The 18,337-nt window shown below is 43.7% G+C and overlaps 1 protein-coding gene across 1 annotated transcript in view; it reads right to left on the bottom strand.

The window, feature by feature from the left end:
* CRACDL (CRACD like) overlaps nucleotides 1–18,337 on the bottom strand; it is a 167,985-nt gene that overhangs the window by 22,882 nt on the left and 126,766 nt on the right. The gene's annotated exons all lie outside the window — the stretch shown is intronic.

Genomic DNA, 18,337 nt, shown 5'->3' with positions numbered 1-18,337 from the left:
ATCACAAACCAAATAGAAGTGAATGGGAACCTGAACTTTGATGTTTTAAAAATGGCTAAACTAATTAGCAAAGCCACTAAAGAAGACTCAAAGTCTCCAAAAATTCAATTTAAACAGCAGACAAAAAGGCAGCAACACTTACCTGCCCAGATTTTGGAACAAATGCACTACAGGGTGCAGCCAGCCCATAAAGCAAGATGTTAGCAACACAGGTGCAAAATACCAGATCAACAGCCACTCTCCACCTACCCGTTCCAAGAGTGGGTGACTGCTCAGTATACAATAGAACAATAAAGTCCCGCATAGGGTGTTGTTCACCCTGTAGTGCATTTGTTCCAAGATCTGGGAAGGTAAATGTTGCTGCCTTTTTGCCTGCTGTTTAAATTTAAAATGGCTGTAAAATGGTCATAGTAAGTGCTAGGGAGCTGCAAAAGGAAGCTAAATGTGGGTTAGAGCTGGACAATTGCCCTGCAAACAAAGTGGATAGGAAAATGACTTAAAATAATGTAGAATGAAAAAAGAAAACATTACAATCTTAAACCAGGAAGCAGAGGTCCAAATGGAGCAGCGGATTGAGGAAGAGGTGGTGGTGTAGGTGGAAGAGATGGAGGAGGAGGGGGTAGCCAACAATGCTTTTATATTATTGATTTTTTTTTGGGGGGGATACATTTTTAGTATTTTCTATATGGACCTCATTGTGAGAAACAGGGCAGACATAATTAAAGAGGCTTTTTCACTCAGTAGTCTCTGATTGCTGTATGGGAGGCTCAAGAATAACTTACCTTCTGGGATCCCTGGCAAAGTGTGACAGGTGATGTCACACTAGCCTAGCTAATTAAAAGCCAGGCTCGGGATCCCAGAAGGCAAGAGATCTATGAGCCTCCAGTCTAGCTTACAGAGACTACTGACCTGGCAGATGGACTGGAGTACCGTGAATCAATTGGTCCATCTGAAGTGAAGACAACAGGCAGTTTGTGTACATCCAGCTATCTTTGTTGATTTCCAACACATATCTATTCCCATACTTGCTTCTAGTTATGCTCAACTCCTAGGGATTTGTTAAAAAATCACAGTAATGTTTTTTTTTTTTAAGGTATTAAAAAAATAAACCCTACAACACAACCGAGATGTGTGAATCAACCTGTTACCCACCTCTGCTTTTTCCTTCCCCTCTCGGCTGGTCCATGCTGGGTAGCTATGGTAACTTGGCATGAACCTCTGATGTCATTAACCTAGGTCTTTTAAGACTGGTTCAGGTGGCTATGAGTTGTCTGAGTATCCAGTTATCAAGAGTATATATAATTCCTATCCAGTTCAGCTACAAACAGGTGCCTGATTGTCTACTCTGCTCAGTTATTCCTGAGAGCTAGCCACACTAACAGATGGTCTTCAGCAATGAGCCTGATTGTCTGCTCTTCTCAGTTGTTCTGCAGTGCTTTCTGCACTTCCAGCTTTACTACTACCAGGTGCCTACCAACTTGTCTCTATTACTACAATGCGCTGTCCCTACACTCAACTCTAATGAATCAAGATGTCTGTCAGCCTACTCATCTCTGCAAATCCAGGTGCTGTCCATACCTTCAACTTTGCTGCAGCAAAGCACAAGCTAGCCTATTAATCTCTGCTACTTCAAGGTGCTGCCCTCACCCCCAATTATTTTGCTTCAAGGTACATGTCAGCCTCCTCGTCTCTTCTATTCCATTGTCCTGTACACACTCTCTACTCTGCTGCTCCAAGGTATCCGCCAGTATATTAGTCTCTACTATTCCAAGGTGATGCTCACACACTCAACTCTGATGCCTCAATATAGCTGCCATCTTATTTGCCTCTACTATTTCAAGGTGCTTTCTGCTGCTCCAAGTGCCATCCAGCTATGACAAAGCCCTTGTAGTTACAAAGTACACTCCACTTGAAGCTGATTTCATGAATATGACAATGAGGTCTGTGTACATCAAAGGACCTGGGGACACTAAATTTGAATTTAAAAGAACATCTTTGACATGTAGATGAATTATACATTCATAGTCTAAATGTGTAAATGATAAATCTACAGCAACATGCATTACTGTAGTATTTCTAAAAAATGCTTCCAGAATTTGGGCGGTAGGAAAAGGGGTTACTGAAATAAGTGTCTCCCTTTACATTTTTTACATACAACCATTGGTCAATGGTCAAACACAACTAATGCATGCCTTTCTGTTGTTTCATTAAGGTTGGGTTCACACGTAGCGGAACTCTCGCGGAAATTACCGCGAGAGTTCCGGAATTCCATTCCGCGGGAAAATCGCATTTTAAATTCCCGCGGAAAAACTAGCATTTTGCAAGCGTAATTAGCTTGCAGAATAGCTAGCGTTTTCCAAGCGATCTGTAGCATTGCTTGGAGAACTGATTGACAGGTTGGTCACACTCGTCAAACATAGTGTTTAACGAGTGTGACCAACTTTTTACTATTGAGGCCGCCTATGCGGCATCAATAGTAAAAGATAGAATGTAAATAATAAAAAAAAAAATATTGTATTCTCACCTTCCGATGTCCCGCGCAGCCTTCCCGCCTCTCTCCACGCTCCCGGTCCCAGTAATCTTTTGCGACAATTACCGCGATAATGTCCGTTCTTGCGGGATCGCGACTTCTCGCTGACATTCACGATGACGTCGCGCGAATGACCGAGAGACTTCGCGATCCCGCGAGAACAGATGTCATCGCTCGCAAAGGCTTACTGGGACCGGGAGGGTGGAGAGAGGCGGGAAGGCTGCGCGGAACGTCGGAAGGTGAGAATAACAATATTTTTTATTTTAAATTCTATTTTTTACAGGGATATGTGTTATGAATGGGTCACCGAAGAGAAAAAAGCAAAACAAGCTAAGCCACAGAAAACCAGAGTGGTTGGTAACAATGCAGATTGCAGATCCCTGATCTTACCACACAACTAGCAGTAGCCGTGGAGCGTGCCTACGATGAACCTAGATGCCTCGTCACGGCCGGAGGACTACATAAGCCTAAAGCAAGAAAAGGGAAAACTATCTGCCCCAGAGCAGACCCCAAAGGAATAGATAGCCCCCACACATGTATTGACGGTGAAACAAGATGGAGGCACAAACACAGGCAGGAAAATAGGCTGAGCAAATGATGGGGCCCAAACTAACTAGACAGGAAAGGAAAGGGGAGACACTGTCTGCAACCTGCAAAAAACCCTACAAAAATAATGTCCAACACTTCTGATAGCAAAATTAACCCTGAAGTCACTAGACTTCTCCCACTATATCAGCACTCTGAAATATTCTGAGACAGAGCAAAAAGAGACCGAACCAGCAAGGGACAAAAAGGCAATTGGCAAAATACTGATAAACAAGAGTGGAATCTCAGCTTAGCCCCCAGCCGAGGCTGGCAGACCACACAAAAAACTGAATAGACCAACAAAATCAAGTGTGAACATTAGCAGAAAAACTTAGCTTTAGATGACTGGAACAGAGCTGAAAACCAAGAGCTGTCAAGCCAGAAGGAATCACCAGCAACTGAATAGGGCGTTGGCTGTCTTAAATCCAATCTGAGAATCCTGAAATCCAATCGTCATTCTCAGGTGGCAGATCTCCACCGATCAAACCAGCCGCACCACCTCCCGTCACCACCAGAGGGAGTCCAGAAGGGGAACTCACAACTGGTGAACCCGAGAATGAATTCACAACAGTACCCCCTCTTGAGGAGGGGTCACCGAACCTTCATCCACGCCACCAGGCCGATCAGGATGGGCCCGGTGAAAAGCACGAACCAATCTATTGGCATGAATATCGGAGGCAGAGACCCAAGAATTATCCTCCTGACCATAACCCTTCCATTTGACCAAATACTGGAGACTCCATCTAACCAAACGAGAATCCAATATTTTCTCTACCTCATATTCCACATTGCCTTCGACCAACACAGGGTCAGGAGGTGCTGCCATAGATACCACTGGCTCAACAAACCTATTCAACAGAGATTTGTGAAATACGTTATGGATCTTGAACGTAACTGGAAGAGCCAATCGAAACGAAACAGGATTAAGAATTTCCAAAATCTTATAAGGACCAATAAATCTTGGCTTAAATTTAGGAGATGCAACCTTCATAGGAATATTCTTAGACGACAACCAAACCATATCACCCACTTTAAACCGGGGACCAATGGTCCTATGCCGGTTGGAAAATCGCTGGGCCTTTTCCTGAGAGAGTGACAACTTATCCACCACTTGGTCCCATATCTGCTGCATTCTCTTAACCACAGTGTCCACACCTGGGCAGGACGAAGATTCCACTTGCCCTGAAGAGAATCGAGGATGAAACCCAAAATTACAGAAAAAGGGTGACATCAAAGTGGCAGAACTAGCTCTATTGTTCAGTGCGAATTCGGCCAAGGGCAAAAATGAGACCCAATCATCCTGATCAGCAGATATAAAACATCTCAAATAAGACTCCAAGGTCTGGTTTGTTCTCTCAGTCTGTCCATTGGTCTGGGGATGAAACACGGAGGAGAAGGATAACTGAATTCCCAGATTGGAACAAAAGGCTTTCCAGAATCTGGAAACAAACTGGACTCCTCTGTCGGACACAATGTTCTCAGGAATCCCATGTAACTGAACCACCTGTTGTAAAAACAAGGGCACCAACTCAGCAGAAGATGGCAACTTTGGGAGTTGTACAAGATGGACCATCTTCGAAAATCAATCACAAATCACCCAGATAACAGTCATTCTCTGGGAGACAGGAAGATCAGAAATAAAATCCATTGAGATATGAGTCCATGGCCTCTTGGGCACTGGCAAGGGCATCAGCAACCCACTAGAACGAGACCGGGTTTAGACCGAGAACAAGTCCCACAGGACTGTACAAAATTCCTGACGTCACGAGATAAGGCAGGCCACCAAAAGGACCGACTCACCAAATCTCTGGTACCAAAAATACCTGGATGACCAGCCAATGCGGAGCAATGAATTTCAGACATCACTCTCTTTCTCCACTGGTCAGGAACATACAATTTTCCCATAGGGCAACGCTCAGGTTTATCCTCCTGAAATTCCTCCAGGGCGCGTCTCAAATCGGGCGAAATGGCAGAAAGAACTACCCCCTCACCTAGGATGGTAGTAGGCTCGGTCACACTAAGAGAATCGGCAAAGAAACTCCTAGAAAGGGCGTCTGCCTTAACATTCTTAGTGCCCGGAAGAAAAGAGACCACAAAATTAAAACGCGTGAAAAACAAGGCCCATCTTGCCTGTCTAGGATTCAAGCGTTTGGCCGACTCCAGATAAATCAAATTCTTGTGATCGGTGAGGACCACAACTTGATGTCTAGCTCCCTCCAACCAATGTCTCCACTCCTCAAATGCCCACTTCATGGCCAACAATTCCCGATTCCCCACATCATAGTTGCGCTCAGATGGGGAGAACTTTCGAGAAAAGAAGGCACAGGGATTCATCTTAGAAGTCACAGGGTCTTTTTGGGACAAAACAGCTCCTGCACCAATCTCAGAAGCATCTACCTCCACCTGAAATGGAAGTGAGACATCAGGTTGCCGTAAAACTGGAGCTGAAGTAAATCTCTGCTTAAGCTCCTGAAATGCTGAGATAGCCTCAGGAGACCAATTCAGCACATCAGCGCCCTTCTTGGTCAGATCAGTCAGTGGTTTGACAATACCAGAAAAATTACCTATAAATTTCGATAGAAATTAGCAAAACCCAAAAACTTCTGGAGGGCCTTCAAAGAAGTAGGCTGAACCCAATCATAAATGGCCTGTACCTTGGCCGGGTCCATTTCAATAGACGATGGAGATAAGATAAATCTCAAAAATGAAATCCTCTGTACACCAAAGAGGCGTTTCGATCCCTTAACAAACAGGGAATTCTCCCTCAAAATCCGGAACACAGTCCGGACATGTTCCACATGAGAATCCCAATCACTAGAAAAGATCAAAATATCATCCAGATAGATGATCAAAAACTTATCCACAAAGTCACGGAAAATATCATTCATAAAGGACTGGAAGACAGAAGGGGCATAAAGGACTGGAAGACAGAAGGGGCATTAGTGAGCCCAAAAGGCATCACCAGGTACTCAAAATGTCCCTCCGGAGTATTAAACGCCGTCTTCCATTCATCCCCGAGCTTGATGCGAATAAGATTATACGCCCCCCTGAGGTCAAGCTTAGTAAACCAGCAGGCACTCTTAACTCTGGAGAATAAATCAGACATCAGAGGTAACGGGTACTGATATTTAACCGTCATCTTGTTAAGGGAACGATAATCAATACACGGTCTTAATGAACCATCTTTCTTCGCCACAAAAAAAAAACCAGCACCTAAAGGTGACGAGGATGGTCTAATATGACCCTTCCCCAATGACTCCTTAATATAGGATCGCATAGCATCATGTTCGGGTACTGATAAGTTGAAAAGCCGACCCTTGGGAAATTTACACCCAGGCATCAACTCAATTGCACAGTCATAACTCCTATGAGGAGGCAAACACGCAGACTTGCTCTCACTAAATACATCAGAAAAATCGGCTAGATAATCAGGAATATCATGAGACTGAGGAGAGGTGGAGAAAACAGGAGCGTCCCTAAGAACACACTGACAACCCCAACTCACCACAGACCCAGATTTCCAATCCAAAACTGGATTATGAGTTTGCAACCAAGGAAAACCCAGAACAATAGTATCATGCAAATTATGCAGCACCAAAAATTTACAATTTTCTTGGTGGTCTGGAGCAACCCGCATCGTCACCTGGGTCCAAAACTGAGGTTTTTTCTCCGCCAAAGGAATAGCATCAATACCCCTCAAAGGAATAGGCGTACGCAGAGGTGTCATGGAAAAACCACAACATTTAGCAAAGTCCAAATCCATCAGATTCAACGCTGCTCCTGAATCCACAAAAGCCTTCGTGGAAAATGTGGATAAGGAGCAGATCAGAGTAATTGCCAAAAGAAACTTAGGTTATATACTGCCCACAGCAAATGTGTGTGCAAAACGTTTTGGGCAGACAGAAATAATATGAGAGACGTCTCCACAGAAAAAACACAGCTTATTACGCCTTCTAAACTCCTGACGTTGCGCCCTAGACAAAACTCTATCACATTGCATAGGTTCAGACATTTGTCCAAAAGGTGGCAACTCCTCTCGTGTAGTTTTGCGTTCACGTAAACGCCGATCAATTTGAATGGCTAATGACATAGAATCGTCAAGATCAGAGGGAACAGGAAATCCCACCATAGTATCTTTTGCGGTTTCTGACAAATCTTCCGAAAGAGAGCTGCCAAGGCACCAACATTCCAGGTAGTAAGGACCGCCCACTTTTGGAATTTTTGACAGTATAACTCTGCAGAATCCTGACCCTGGTTCAATGCCAATAGGGCTTTCTCAGCTTGATCAATAGCATTAGGTTCATCATACAACAACCCCAAGGCTTGAAAAAATGCATCCACATTAGTCAGAATAGGATCTTCAGGTGTCAAAGAAAACGACCAATCCTGGGGATCGCCGCGCAGCAAAGAGATGACAATTCTAACCTGCTGCGCAGAGCTCCCCGATGAATTAGGCTTCGAGGCAAGAAATAATTTACAATTATTCTTCAAATTCAAAAATTTAGACCGATCCCCAAAAAAACACATCAGGAGTAGGGATCCTTGGTTCAGCAGCAAGTGAATGAGCGAGATAGGCGGAAATTCCCCGCACTTCAGCAGTGAGCTGCTCCACATGATCAGACAATTGCTTAATCTCCATTAAAAAAAAATCCTCCTACGGCCCCAAAGAAAAAGAGGAAAAAATATACATATAAAAAAAAAAATTCTGACACTTTTTTTTTTACAATTCTTTACTGCTTTTGAGAACCCTAGAATCTGCTGTATGGCTGGTGATTCTGTTATGAATGGGTCACCGAGGAGAAAAAAGCAAAACAAGCTAAGCCACAGAAAACCAGAGTGGTTGGTAACTATGCAGATTGCAGATCCCTGATCTTACCACACAACTAGCAGTAGCCGTGGAGCGTGCCTACGATTATCCTAGACGCCTCGTCACGGCCGGAGGACTACATAAGCCTAAAGCAAGAAAAGGGAAAACTAACTGCCCCAGAGCAGATCCCAAAGGAATAGATAGCCCCCACACATGTATTGACGATGAGACAAGATGAAGGCACAGGCAGGAAAATAGGCTGAGCAAATGATGGAGCCCAAACTAACTAGACAGGAAAGGAAAGCGAAGACACTGTCTGCAACCTGCAAAAAACCCTACAAAAATAATGTTCAACACTTCTGATAGCAAAATTAACCCTAAAGTCACTAGACTTCTCCCACTATATCAGCACTCTGAAATATTCTGAGACAGAGCAAAAATAGACCGAACCAGCAAGGGACAAAAAGCCAATTGGCAAAACACTGATAAACAAGAGTGGAAACTCAGCTCAGCCCCCAGCCAGGGCTGGCAGACCACACAAAAAACTGAATAGACCAAAATCAAGTGTGAACATTAGCAGAAAAACTTAGCTTTAGATGACTGGAACAGAGCTGAAAACCAAGAGCTGACAAGCCAGAAGGAATCACCAGCAACTGAATAGGGCGTCGGCTGTCTTAAATCCAATCTGAGAATTCTGAGATCCAATCGTCATCTTCATTCTCAGGTAGCAGATCTCCACCAATCAAACCAGCCGCACCACCTCCCGTCACCACCAGAGGGAGTCCAGAAGGGGAACTCACAACTGGTGGACCCGAGAATGAACTCACAACAGATATGGTACCCAAAGCCCGGAGGACAGTCTCCTCTCCTCCGGACCGTGGGTACCATCCACAAATGTTCTGCTTACTTTTCGCATGGTGTGCACAGCCACATGCGGAAAGTAAGCAGAATAATGCATTCCTATGGGTGTGGGATCGCCGCGATTACGCAAAATTAATGAGCATGCTGCATTTTTTACCGCGAAGCAATTCCGCCGCAGTAAAAACCGCAGCATTAGCACAACATTGTGGAATCACATAGGAATGCATGGGATTCTTTTTTTTCGCGTTTTCGCGGCAAAATCGCGCGGTTAAAACCGCCGCGGAAACGTGAAAAAAACGCCACGTGTGAACTCAGCCTAATAGTGTGGATGTCAGAATGATTGAGTATGAACTGATGTAAACATATTCTTAGCGAGAGAGAGAGCGAGAGAGAGAGAGAGAGAGAGAGAGAGAATTTTTTTGTCCGGCACCCAGAAAGAATTTCGGGTTAAATGAGTGTCTGGAGGATCCGCCACAGAAAAAAACGTTGCAAGCTCAGTTTTGAAATCTTTGAGGATGGTGACGGACAGGAACTTTTGGCGGATCCGCAAAAAAACGGATGCAACGGACGGCAATCCGTCACAATCCGCCAATAATGGAAGTCAATGGGGAAAAAACGGATCCTCAAAAGAAAATTGCGGATCCGTTTTTTTCAAAACCTGGCGGATTGTGACTGATTATAAAAAACGGAAGTGTGAGAGAGGCCTAAGATGCAAGTTCAGCCAAGACTAATGCTCATATCATTATCAGAGTGATGATTGTGTCAGAGCTGTCCAGTACAGTATCTATGACACTTCCAGTATCTGACCCGGCTTTTCTTGTGACAACAAACAATAATGAAATGCTAAAGGGTAGGAAAACTAAAGAAAAAGGTTTATGTTCTGTAAAATCACAGGGATATCAATATACAGTATTTTTCACTTATTTATTCCTGCATAGCTACAAAATGTACTTCTTGCTCGTTGATATGGAAACAGAACATTACGGTAAGATGGAGACACCTAAAAACTGATCTGTACAGAGCTGGATACAATTTCACTTTCAATAGCACTGTATCCAAACATGGTTTCTTTTAACAGCCGACTCGGTAGTAAGGTTTGTAAAGGATTTTTTTTTTTTTTTAGATTTACACCTCAATTGCCTTTTCTATTAAATGGCCATAAATATTTTAATACTTTCTCTCTAGCTGCATCTATTACTTGTAGAGGTTATCAAATCTTGTGAAACTTAAATTTGTCATGTTAGGGGAAAATTTCCCCAAAAATGAAATTCAAGGTGAATAAATTTGCTGTGAATTGTAGGTACTCCAACTGCCCGGAAAATATGGGCATAACACAGCGAGGTCTCCTGGGACTGTTTCCAACCTTTTAAATCTCTTTACCTCAAACATTAAGGAATAACATCTAAGTGACCTTACCAGAGAAACGTCTGCTTAACTCGTAATAATGACACCGTGCACTGGCAGACTTTTCATGTTTTTTTAAATTAAAAATGGTGCTAAAATTATCCCTGTTAATTATATAGATCTCCTGCGCCATTTTCCTCAAGTTCACAGCTAGGAGAACAATGTGCACAGCGGGGACTCCGGTTGGGCCTCGCACTGCTAACATTTTCCTGAATCCCATTGCCAGGAGATCAATGACTCCTGCCTTGCACCGCTGGAACAACCTCTCCACCCAGCCAAGGGCCCGCATCATCATCCCACTCATGCCGTCACCAGATACCTGCAGCAGCGACCCTGCTCCTGCTTCCTGTGACGCCGTTCCACCGCCCCCCTGGTAAGCTAGATTCGGACTATAAAACGAACTCTAATTATCACATTAAATTTTTTATTCTTATTTTCCTCTAAATTTGGGATGAGTGTTATAGTCTGAAAAATACGGTAATTTATTTTATATTTTGATAGTTCTTTTACTAATGAAAAAAAAAAGAAGAAGGACTGTGAAGTCAGCTCACCACTGTGTAGACTCCTCGTTAGACAGCTGGTATTCAGCACGGTTCCAATGAAGCAAACATATGTAACAACGGGAGGGAAGGATTCAGCGAGAAAATAGCAGTCTAAAAAATAACTTTTAATCCATTATTAAAAACATGGACGGCACAAAGTTGTCAGGCAAAAAAACACATTGTTGTCAGATCAACGCGTTTCGACTTTGCAGTCTTCGTCAAGATCTTGAAGAAGACTGTAAAGTCGAAACATGTTGATCTGACAACAATGTGTTTTTTTGCCTGACAACTTTGTGCCGTCCATGTTTTTAATAATGGATTAAAAGTTATTTTTTAGGCTGCTATTTTCTCGCTGGATCCTTCCCTCCTGTTCTTTTACTTATGCAGCAAAACCAAATGTGTATTTTTAAATTTATTTCAATGGTTTTATTTTTAATGGGGTAAAAGGAGGGGTTCACTTGTACTTTTGTGTTTTTTTTATTTTTTTTACTTTACACTGAATTTAATAGTCCCCTTGGGAGACTTGAAACTGCGATTGTCCAATCGCTTGTGCTATATGTAGCGATGCTTAAGCACTGCTATGTATAGCAGAAATCAAAATCTCTGGGCCTGCTTTCACAGGAGGATTGTAATGATAGGCACAGGTGTAATAGGCAGATGTTGTGAGTTCATTTTCCCCTTCATTACTGAGGCCCGAGGAACTCCCTCTTCTGGTAAAGAAAGGTAGTGAGCCTGATTGTCAAACACCTGAGGCTGATGATGATGATTGGCTGAGTGGAGTTACGGACTGGATATAAGGCTGCCGACGCCCTTATGCCCTGCGGGTGATTTCTCTGTGGGATCCTTGGAGACCAGTCTGAATTCCTGCTCCTCCAAAGCTAAGTTTGCTGTTCGGCCTTTTGCTTTTGTGCTTTGACTTTGTTTTGCTTTGTTTTTCTGGATTACTGCCATTCCCTGCTGGGGTGTGCTGAATTCATTTAGCTCTGTCTTCTGAAAATACCTGAGTGCTGATTTAGTTTTTGAAGCCTAGCTGCTTCAGGGCCTTTTTCATATCAGCTTGTTGGCTTATGTATTTGATAGGGTTTTGGCAGATTGCAGACAGCAGCCTTCCTGTCCTTTCCTATCTAGGTAGTTTTGGGCCCCGTCTTTGCTCAGTCTATCTTTCTGTCTGTGTTAGTGTTTTCATCTTGCTTCACCGTCATTATATGTTGGGGGCTGCCTATTGCTTTGGGGTCTGCTCTGGGGCAGTTTAGATTTCCCCTTTCTTTCTTTAGGCCTATGTAATTCTCCGGCTGTGATCGAGGGGTCTAGGGCATCGTAGGAACCCCCCACGGCTACTGCTAGTTGTGTTGATAGGTTCAGGGGTCTGCAATCTGATAGTTGCCAACTTCTCTGGTTTTCTGGACTTAGCTTGTATTTCTGCTTTTGCCTCCTACGGTGACTCACTCATAACAGAATCACCCGCCATACCGCAGATTCTAGGGTACTCAATAGCAGGAAAGAATTGTAAAAAAAAAAAAAAAAGGGTGTATATTTTTTCCTCTATATCTCTGAGGCCGTAGGGGGAATTTTTTTTTTTTCTCTCAATGGAGATAAAGCAATTGTCTGATCGTGTGGAGCAGCTCGCTGCGGAAGTGCGGGGAATTTCCGCCTACCTTGCTCATTCACATGCTGCTGAACCAAAGATTCCTACACCTGATGTATTTTTTGGGGATCGGTCTAAATTTTTGAATTTCAAAAATAATTGTAAATTATTTTTTGCCTTGAAGCCTAACTCGTCAGGGAGCTCCACGCAGCAGGTTAAAATTGTCATCTCTTTGCTGCGTGGCGATCCCCAGGATTGGGCGTTTTCTTTGAAACCAGATGATCCTATTCTGACTAATGTGAACGCATTCTTTCAAGCTTTGGGGTTGTTGTATGACGAACCTAATGCCATTGATCAGGCTGAAAAGACCCTGCTGGCATTAAGCCAGGGTCGTGATTCTGCAGAATTGTACTGTCAAAAATTCCGAAAGTGGGCAGTACTTACTACCTGGAATGATAATGCCTTGGCTGCTCTCTTTCGGAAGGGGTTGTCAGAAGCCGTAAAAGATACTATGGTGGGATTTCCTGTTCCCTCTGGTCTTGACGATTCTATGTCATTAGCCATTCAGGTTGATCGGCGTTTGCGCGAACGCAAAGCTGCACGAGAGGTGTTGCCACCTGTTGAACAAATGTCCGAACCTATGCAATGTGATAGAGCTTTTTCCAGAGAGCAGCGTCAGGAGTTCAGAAGGCGTAATAAGTTGTGTTTTTTCTGTGGAGATGCCTCGCATATTATTTCTGTCTGTCCTAAACGAGAGAAACGCTTTGCACACACGTTTTCTGTTGGGGGTGTTCAACCTAAGTTTCTTCTGGCTATTACTCTGATCTGTTCCCTGTCCACATTTTCTGCCAAGGCTTTTGTGGATTCGGGAGCAGCCCTAAACCTAATGGACTTGGATTTTGCTAAAAGTTGTGGATTTCCGATGACACCTCTGCAGACGCCTATCCCTTTGAGGGGGATTGATGCTACTCCTTTGGCTAAAAATAAACCCCAGTTTTGGACCCAGGTGGTAATGCGGGTCGCCCCAGACCATCAAGAAAATTGCAGAGTTTTGGTGTTGCATAATCTGCATGATACTATTGTTCTGGGGTTTCCCTGGTTACAGATTCATAATCCAGTTTTGGATTGGAAATCTGTGTCTGTGGTGAGTTGGGGTTGTCGGTGTGCCTTTAGTGAGGCTCCGGTGTTTTCCACCTCTCCTCAGTCGCATGATGTTCCTGATTATTTGGCGGACTTTTATGATGTATTTAGTGAGAATGAGTCTGCGTCTCTGCCTCCTCATAGGAGTTATGACTGTGCAATTGAACTGAGCCCGGGGTGTAAATTTCCCAAGGGTCGGCTCTTCAATTTATCTGTACCCGAGCACGAGGCTATGCGATCCTATATTAAGGAGGCGTTGGAGAAGGGTCATATTAGACCATCCTCGTCACCCTTAGGTGCCGTTTTTTTTTTGTAGCCAAAAAGGATGGATCATTAAGACCTTGTATTGATTATCGTGCCCTCAACAAAATTACTGTTAAATATCAGTATCCGTTACCCCTGATTTCTGATCTATTCTCCAGAGTTAAAGGTGCTTGCTGGTTTACCAAGCCTGACCTCAGGGGGGCGTATAATCTTATTCGCATTAAGCATGGGGATGAATGGAAGACGGCGTTTAATACTCCGGAGGGACATTTTGAGTACCTGGTGATGCCTTTTGGGCTCACTAATGCCCCTTCTGTCTTCCAGTGCTTCATGAACGATATTTTCCGAGATTTTGTCGATAAATTTTTGATTATCTATCTGGATGATATTTTGATCTTCTCCAAGGATTGGGATTCTCATGTGGAACATATTCGGACTGTGTTTCGGATCTTGAGGGAGAATTCCCTGTATGTCAAGGGATCTAAATGCCTTTTTGGAGTACAGAGGATTTCTTTTTTGGGATTTATTTTGTCCCCGTCAACTATTGAAATGGACCCGGCCAAGGTACAGGCCATTCACGATTGGGTTCAGCCCACTTCTTTGAAGGCCCTCCAGAAGTTTTTGGGTTTTGCTAATTTTTATCGGAAATTTATAGCAAAATTTTCTAGTATTGCCAAGCCATTGACTGATTTGACTAAAAAGGGTGCTGATGTGTTAAATTGGTCTCCGGAGGCGGTTTCTTCCTTTCAGGAGCTGAAACGAAGATTCACCTCTGCCCCGGTTTTGCGGAAACCTGATGTCTCACTTCCATTCCAGGTAGAGGTGGATGCTTCTGAGATTGGTGCAGGAGCTGTTTTGTCCCAAAAGGATCCTGTAACATCTAAATTGATTCCCTGTGCTTTCTTTTCCCGAAAGTTCTCTCCATCTGAACGTAACTATGATGTGGGGAATAGGGAACTGTTGGCCATGAAATGGGCATTTGAGGAGTGGAGACATTGGTTGGAGGGAGCTAAGCATCAGGTCATGATCCTCACTGACCACAAGAATTTGATTTACCTAGAGTCGGCTAAGCGCTTGAACCCTAGACAGGCTAGGTGGGCCTTGTTTTTTACACGTTTTGATTTTGTGGTTTCTTTTCTTCCTGGAACAAAGAATGTCAAGGCAGACGCCCTCTCTAGGAGCTTCCTTGCTGATTCTCCTGTGGTGACCAAGCCTGCTACCATCTTAGGCGAAGGGGTAGTTCTTTCTGCCATCTCGCCCGATTTGAGACGTGCTCTGGAAGAGTTCCAGGAGGACAAACCTGAGCGTTGTCGCAGTGGAAAGTTGTATGTTCCTGACCAGTGGAAGAAGAGAGTGATGTCTGAAGTTCATTGCTCTGCTTTGGCTGGTCATCCAGGTATTTTTGGTACTAGAGATCTGGTGAGTCGTTTTTTTTGGTGGCCCTCCTTGTCTCGTGATGTCAGGAATTTTGTGCAGTCCTGTGGGACGTGCTCCCGGTCTAAATCGTGTTCTCGCTCTAGTGGGTTGCTGATGCCTTTGCCTGTCCCCAAGAGGCCATGGACCCATATTTCAATGGATTTCATCTCTGATATGCCTGTCTCTCAGAGGATGACTGTTATTTGGGTGATTTGTGATAGGTTCTCTAAGATGGTTCATCTTGTACCACTCCCTAAGTTGCCGTCTTCCTCTGAGTTGGTGCCCCTGTTTTTACAACAGGTGGTTCGTTTGCACGGGATTCCTGAGAACATTGTATCTGACAGAGGAGTCCAGTTTGTGTCTAGATTTTGGAGAACTTACTGTTCCAGGCTGGGAATTCAGTTGTCCTTCTCCTCTGCTTTTCACCCTCAGACCAATGGGCAGACAGAGAGAACAAACCAGACCTTGGAGTCATATTTGAGATGTTTTATTTCTGCTGATCAGGATGATTGGGTTTCATTTTTGCCCTTGGCCGAATTTGCTTTAAATAATAGAGCTAGTTCTGCCACTTTGATGTCACCTTTTTTTTGTAACTTTGGGTTTCATCCTCGATTTTCTTCAGGGCAGGTGGAGCCCTCTGCCTGCCCAGGTGTTGACACTGTGGTGGAGAGAATGCACCAGATCTGGGACCAAGTGGTGGATAAGTTATCTCTCTCCCAGGAAAAGGCCCAGCAGTTTTCCAACCGACATAGGACCATTGGTCCCCAGTTTAAGGTTGGTGATATGGTGTGGTTATCATCAAAAAATATTGCTATGAAGGTGGCTTCTCCTAAGTTTAAGCCTAGATTTATTGGACCTTACAAGATTGTGGAGATTATTAATCCGGTCTCTTTTCGTTTGGCTCTTCCTGTCACATTTAAAATCCATAATGTGTTCCATAAATCTTTGTTGAAGAGGTTTGTTGAACCTGTTGTTCCGGGGGTGGCACCTCCAGACCCTGTATTGGTTGAAGGTAACATGGAATATGAGGTAGAGAAAGTACTGGATACCCGTCTGGCTAGACGGAGACTCCAGTATTTGGTTTAGTGGAAGGGTTATGGTCAGGAGGATAATTCCTGGGTCTCTGCCTCTGATATTCATGCCAAAAGATTGGTGCGTGCCTTTCATCGGGCTCACCCTGATCGCCCTGGTGGCGTAGTTGAGGGTTCGGTGACCCCTCCTCAAGGGGGAGGTACTGTTGTGAGTTCATTTTCCCCTTCATTACTGAGGCCCGAGGAACTCCCTCTTCTGGTAAAGAAAGGTAGTGAGCCTGATTGTCAAACACCTGAGGCTGATGATGATGACTGGCTGAGTGGAGTTACGGACTGGATATAAGGCTGCCGATGCCCTTATGCCCTGCGGGTGATTTCTCTGTGGGATCCTTGGAGACCTGAGTGCTGATTTAGTTTTTGAAGCCTAGCTGCTTCAGGGCCTTTTTCATATTAGCTTGTTGGCTTATGTCTTTGATAGGGTTTTGGCAGATTGCAGACAGCAGCCTCCCTGTCCTTTCCTATCTAGGTAGTTTTGGGCCCCGTCTTTGCTCAGTCTATCTTTCTGTCTGTGTTAGTGTTTTCATCTTGCTTCACCGTCATTATATGTTGGGGGCTGCCTATTGCTTTGGGGTCTGCTCTGGGGCAGTTTAGATTTCCCCTTTCTTTCTTTAGGCCTATGTAATTCTCCGGCTGTGATCGAGGGGTCTAGGGCATCGTAGGAACCCCCACGGCTACTGCTAGTTGTGTTGATAGGTTCAGGGGTCTGCAATCTGATAGTTGCCAACTTCTCTGGTTTTCTGGACTTAGCTTGTATTTCTGCTTTTGCCTCCTACGGTGACTCACTCATAACAGGCAGACCCCTGGCTGTAATGACAACCCGTGATTACATCACTGGGGTGTCGATGGGTTGGATAAATGAGGCACTTTTGGGCCAGCGCATGTTAAATCGCACTGTCAGTAATTGACAGCGGGATTTAACTGTTTAGCAGTTGTGGGTGGAGCGTCGCTCCACCTGCAGCTGATAAAGACACATGATGACTGATTAAATCAGACACCATGTGTGGGGAAAGATGTGGGCAGGGACATGACCTCTGACATAAATATACATCAAAGATCGTAAAGGGGTTAAAAATTGAGAAAAAATATAACCTGTCATTCTAATTCAAGTGCAACAGGACAGATGCCATCTACACCATATCATAGTCACACTGGCAATGCTACTGGCACCTCTCCTATCTCCCCCCCTATCAATTGAATCTCTATTATTCCATACTACTACTCTCATCTTCTTTACTGCTGGAGTAATTCATCATGTTACTGTTTGGAGTATTTGCCTATTGTTTTAAAGTTGTTCTGGCTCTATTGCTGAGCTGTAAGCTCCAACATACTGTCACTATCCTAAAATCACTCTAAAATGGATGCTCCTTCCTCTCCTTAGCTTTTATAAAGGCTACGATAGTCTCTCTGTGTAATGTGATAGCTTCAAGGCTTATGGGAAAGCCCACATGGTCACACCTGAGGTCCTTTCAGTCTACTATGGCTTATGCAATTTTTTGCAATGTGTAAAAAGGCAGAGGGCTTTTTGATGTGATTTGTGCAAATAAAATTACTAATGGTTTGAAATCGCCAGGACATGCAAATCTCATAAAATTTGAGTCAAAATTTAATTTGCATAGAATCAATTCTATCATGTGTATTCACTTCCTTTATCAACCTTATAGGTCTGGTTATTTAATCCCCATAAAAAAAAAACTAAAAATAAAATCACCGGTCAAAAATTTCAGATATAATTTCTCTCAAATTGTTACAAATTCTACTGCACCTTTTTTAAGTTTTATCTGCTTTAAAAAAAAAAAACAACAACAACTGATTGACTAACTGTATTGCCTTCTTGAAGGTTCTTTTTTAAGATAATATATCAGAAGCCTGACAGTAAAATGCCTGTATATACGGGGATTAGAAACAGAAATATAAATCAGAAATATATATCTTTATAACTAGGTAGATTTGATATTTGGGGCACATTTCTTTCTTTATTCTGTGCCTTGATTTCCTTATCTAGTGTGCCACCATAACATGTCCATCCACTGCAGTTAGCCAATGGATTGTTTCATCCCTTAGTGATGAGCGAGTATACTCGTTGCTCGGGTTTTCCCGAGCATGCTCGGGTGG

This window comes from Dendrobates tinctorius, unplaced genomic scaffold (genome assembly GCF_039654945.1).
Source record: "Dendrobates tinctorius isolate UK_male_01 unplaced genomic scaffold, ASM3965494v1 ptg000117l, whole genome shotgun sequence".
NCBI lineage: Eukaryota > Metazoa > Chordata > Amphibia > Anura > Dendrobatidae > Dendrobates > Dendrobates tinctorius.
The sequence above is the reverse complement of the archived record's forward strand: the minus strand, read 5'-3'. Positions and strand labels throughout refer to the sequence as shown.